This window comes from Temnothorax nylanderi, unplaced genomic scaffold, assembly GCF_030848795.1.
Source record: "Temnothorax nylanderi isolate EJ_2023f unplaced genomic scaffold, tnyl_v1.0 TNYL_tig1537_pilon, whole genome shotgun sequence".
Taxonomy (NCBI): Eukaryota; Metazoa; Arthropoda; class Insecta; order Hymenoptera; family Formicidae; genus Temnothorax; species Temnothorax nylanderi.
In genome coordinates this window covers 1-5,603 of record NW_027250595.1, presented here as the reverse complement: position 1 = coordinate 5,603, position 5,603 = coordinate 1, and the positions used below count along the sequence as shown (strand labels likewise).

The 5,603-nt window shown below is 33.7% G+C and overlaps 1 long non-coding RNA gene across 1 annotated transcript; it reads left to right on the top strand.

Moving 5' to 3' along the window:
- Positions 1–2,148: 2,148 nt before the first annotated feature.
- Positions 2,149–4,981, top strand: LOC139787418 (uncharacterized). Its single transcript, XR_011722637.1, has 3 exons — positions 2,149–2,659; positions 2,843–2,997; positions 3,163–4,981. It is a non-coding gene; the product is annotated as an uncharacterized lncRNA (long non-coding RNA).
- The last annotated feature ends 622 nt before the right edge of the window (positions 4,982–5,603 follow it).

Below are 5,603 nucleotides of genomic sequence, written 5' to 3'. Positions count from 1 at the left end.
CAAATCGTTCACTGCGCCTCTACAATTCGCCATCGGAAGAGCGTTTGCTAAACGGATTGAAAACGCTTGACTTACGGCGTTGGGAAAAGCGTTTGCTAAACGTTTGAAAAATCTGACAGCAAACTCTCTGCACGCAGCGTTTACTGAGCGTTCTCTGAAAAGCGTTGCCTCAGCATTTCAGAACTTTCATGAAACGTTATATACAGCGTTTTATAAGCGTTCCGAAAGCGTTCAAAATCCAACGGCGTTGTGTAAGCGTTCTTATAAAGTTTGAAAGCGTATAAACTCTCAAAAAAACCCTCATTGAACGGTTGTCAACGCTTTATAAAGCTTCTTAATTTTCGCCAGGGAAGCTCTCTACATAAGCTATAAGAATATGCAATAAAAAATAGGGGGTTCCATTTAAGAAACTGAAGGTGTTCTTGACCTGACCTTAACGATGCAGGTCAAATCAATGACACATGTTACCCTCAAAACCATACAATTTTTGTCTAAAACGTTTTTCTCTAAAATGCTTAGTTTTTGAAAGAAAAGGGGTGGATGGGTGGTCTCAGACACCCTGTATATAATTAAATATATATACATATATATATGTATATGGTTGTTCTAAAAAGGTATGACCAAAATTTAGGGAGATATTCCTCACACCGAAAGAATGGAAAAATGTTATATAAACATGAGAAACGCTCTTTTCAGGAGTTACGTTGAAAATACTGTTGACTGTATTACTTTACTGACAGGCAGAAATGTACTCAAGGTCACTAAGAACAAATGTAAATAAACCTACTGATTAATCATTGTCGTCCACAATGATTAATCCTAAATTGTTTCTTGTAATAATTAAGTAATACAGTCAACAGTATTTTCAACGTAACTCCTGAAAAAAGCGTTTCTGCATCCGTGTTCATATAACATTTTTTCATCCTTTTGGTGTGAGGAATATCTCCCTAAATTTTTGGCCGTACCATTTTAGAACACCTTGTGTGTACGTGCGTGCGTGTGTGCATGCGCGCGCGCGCATATATGTATGTATCTATGTATGTGTACATGTGTGTATGGACGTGCGAGCACAGTATAACCAGTATGTTAACTCTCTGTCAGAACCTTTGATCTATTGGTTTCCGATTTTCCGCCATTATTTTGGGCGGACCATCGGCGTATCAACGGTTAAAACAGGCTCCATTTTCAGGGTTATAATCTTATCAAAATTATCCAAAATTGTCTCCAATATACAAGCGTCTCTGAGCGTCACACTGATTTTCCAATATTTTACCTCAAACATACAAAAATCACTTATGCTAGGTCTACAATACGAGTTGTAAAGTCATGAGTCGTAAGAAATTAACTAATCACAGTCGATTATTCTCCTCAAATTCGCTTGTGATTGGTCAATTTCTTACGACTCACGACTTTACGACTCGCATTGTAGACCTAGCATTAGGGCCGGTCTACAATAGGTGTTGTAAGTCGTGAGTCGTAAGAATTGACCAATCACAGTCCATTATTCTCCTTGCGGTCGAAGAATAATGAACTGTGATTGGCCAATTCTCTCGACTTACGACTTACAACACCCATTGTAGACCGGCCCTTAGGCTGATATTTCATATGTCCTACGACAAATTTTTTAACCATGTTAATTGGCTGCAGGATAGAGAAGTTCTCGAGTTTCTAGAAATCCTCTATCTTCTATCTATAGCCAATCGGTACGCCCGACAAAGTTTGTCGTATGACAAATGAAATATCAGCCTTAGGGCCGATATTACAGTCTCCGATTAACGTGATCTTCCGATTAAACTCACTCTTCGTCTCTTTCTAGGGGGACAGTTAGAAAGAGATGCAGAGTGAGTTTAATCGGAGGATCACGTTAATCGGAAATTGTGATATCGGCCCTTAAGCTGGATGCACAATGAAAAACCTGGATGCACAATCAAACGCGTTGGATTTCTATTCTCTATTGCCTGTACCTAACCAATCACAGCTAAAATCAAATCACTGTGATTGGTCAGATACAGACAACAGAGAATAGAAATCCAACGCGTCGGAAATTCTGTTCCTATTGCCTGTGTTTTTCATTGACTACGTTTACACGGCTCGATTTACGACGAAGTTATTACATCGATGTGGTAACTTCGTCGTAAAAGAGCGTTTACACGGCATTTAACGTCAGTAGTTATAACATCGATGTTATAACTTTTGGCGTAAATCGGGCCGTGTAAACGTAGTCATTGTGCATCCAGCTTTAGCGTTTGTGACGTTACACCGACTTTGCACTACCACACATATAAAAATCCTCTGATTGGTTGCGCCCAAAATAATGGCGATGCACAGACGGATCGGCGCAAACCACAAAAAGGGTTGAGTGAACATACTGGTTATACTGTGCGTGCGGGCGTACAGCATATGTATGTGTATATACATATGTGTATGTGTACGCCTGTGTTCGCGCATGTGTCAGAAATTTGATATGAGAAACACTGTAGAGACACAAAACCAGTTTTATAATAAAAAGGAAGATTATATTTAAGAGTAAGACACTTACAGGGGTGTTGTAGCTGTTACCATGGATATGCTTCAGCTAGATATAAACCAATGCGATGATAAATTTTATCAACCAAACGCATTCAAGGATACGCACAAGTGTGACAGAAAGACATCATATGTAAGTCAGCATTATTCCATTGCATTGAATAATAATGTCGGAAATATCTATTTATGTAAACTCTAAATATTGCAAGATTATTTTCATATTTTATAATTTCAAAACACTTTCTTTAAATTAGTCTAATTTTACTTGTATTAATAGTTTTACTAATGACAAGTTTTTAATATTTAATTTCCACAGTGCGTACCTATTCTTGGGAGAGGATTTGAGACAGGTGGATACAAATGTGAATGCAAGCAAGGCTTTGAGTATCCATTTGAGGATTTAATTACATATTATGACGGACAATTAGTGGAAGCTGAATTTAATAATATTGTTAATGACAAAGAAACAAGGTATTCATTTTTTATACTTCTCTTCTTTGTAATTGTTCAAAAATTGTTTTATATTAAAATTATCTTAAAATTAACAACTAAAAATTGCTAACATTATAATTTATAAATTTTATCATTATTATTATTTATTATTATATTGATGATTTATAAATGTTATTATTTTAGATACGATATGTTCAAATGTCGATTGGCTGGTGCTTCATCGATTCAAATCAGTTGGGTACTATTGTTATCAGTCCTGATGATAATCTTTCCAGTGTAAAGAAGATGAATATGAAATATTCTCACAAGGAAATCTACGAAAGTGTCTCCCTTCGATTTTGATGAGTTTTTAGCATGTTATTCTCTAAATGAAAATAAGGGACATGTATTTTTTTATACGTGTCTATATGTTCATACACGTGATTAAGGGGTGGAACATACCTTTGAAAAAAATCGGCTTTTCTCTTTCGCGCCGAATATCCAAAACTATAAAAGATTTAAAAAAATTTTATAGTTTTGGATTTTAAAATTTTTTGTCATTGTTTTAAAGTACTCTTCATTTAAAACCTTTATTTATTAATAAAAAGGACCTAGCCGGTTTTTCCTATGGCGGGATGCCCCTAGCGATATCGAGCTGATTTTCACACAAAGTACCTCATGACCCGACACTAAATTACTGTTCATACCAGCTTCTAGAACAACGTGGTTCCGGAGTTATAACGTCAAATTAAAAAATCAAAAAGTTTTTTTTTCTCCGGAACGAGAAAAGCTAGGATCTTGAAAAAAATATGGATAGGATACCTTAGGAGGGTTTACCTTAGGTTCAAACAAGTATGGTTTAATTTGATTCCGACATCTATAGGGTGTCCAAAAAAAATATTTTAATTTTCAAAACAATATTTTTTTAAACATGCTGTGAACCACGTTCTAAAAGCTGGTATGAACGGTAATTTAGTGTTGGGTCATGAGGTACTTTATGTGTAAAAATCAGCCCGATATCGCTGGGGGCATCCCGCCATATAAAAACTGGCCAGGCCCTTTAAAAAATTAAAAAATTAAAATGAAATTTTTATTTTGTTATTATTCTAAAGTGCTCTTCAAACCATTCAACTTTTGTATAAAAATGTTTTTCTATTTTTTATAGTTTTGGAGATATTCAGCCTGAAAGAAAAAAACCAATTTTTTTCAAAGAGGTGTTTTACCCCCTAAACATGCGTATGGGCACGTATAAAAAAAATACGTGTCTCTTACTTTCATCTAGAGAACAACAACTAAAAGGTCTAAGGGCCGGTCCACAATAGGTGTTGTAAGTCGTAAGAATTGACCAATCACAGTCCATTATTCTCCTTGCGGTCGAAGAATAATGAACTGTGATTGGCCAATTCTTACGATTTACGACTTACAACACCCATTGTAGACCGGCCCTAAAAGCTCATCAAAATCGGAGAGGGACACTTCCGTGGGTTGGTTTCCTTGTTAGTATTTTGTAAGACAAAATATCTACTGTAATTTCTATATCAGCAACTACCTTTTTCAAGCCGTCCATATTATAAATGTAAGTTAAGTTAGTATTACTAAAGATACATATACAAATGAAATACGAAACAAATTATTAAATAAGTTTTTCGTAATGATGAGTGCGCAACAATGCGCAAATGTAGAACAATAATTTGTTATACTTTTAGATCTATAGTATATTTTTCAAGCCTAAAAAAATGTTAATATATTTGCGTAAACATTTTTGAAATTTTAAATAACATGCAATGTTGAAAGTGAGAATAACATACTTTTTTATCCATCCAATCATATTGTAATTAGTGACGTTAATGACATTAGAGATCTGATAGTTATAACTGAATTGCAAGCCGTCCGAAACCTTACAATAATCATTTGTCAATTGTCAACACTAACAATTTATGTAACAATTACAAGATATCCTGTAATATAAAATGTTTATTATAATATCTATTAATATCTGATAAAAAAAGAAACTTTTATAGAAGCTTATATTTTTATTATAAAATAGCTTAACAGAAATATGGAAATCCAAATAGCCTTTATCAAAAACAGTGCAAAATGTTTGCTATCAATTTTGTCAGCAGAATACCAGCAAAAATATATAATCTATTAATAGAATATGATAGCAGGCTGCAATCTGTTGTCAGATTATATTTGGTAGGCTTTACTAGTAAAACAAGTTTAATGCAAACTCAGCTGATACTAATCTGCTGCAATATTCTAATAGAATCTGTTAGCAAACTGATAGTTTTAACCATTGTGCAAACTGATATTATTAATATTTTGTTTACCTTACATAAGAATAGATTAATGCTTTTTTTATGTACATATACATAATTATGAAAAAGATACAAACATCGATATTTATATTAGATATATTCCAAAGACAATATTTATGGACAAAATATTGTCCATAAGATTTTACTAATAAATATCTTTATTGTTTTAATGTAATTATACAGAATTTTTGAAATTCTACCACAATATAATGTTAGCCACTTATACATTTTAGTGCCTTCTGTATTTTAGATTATTTAGAAATATAATCTTGGAAAGAGATGGAATACCATATTTTTAGTCGAGACTATTTACAAAATGTATTTATC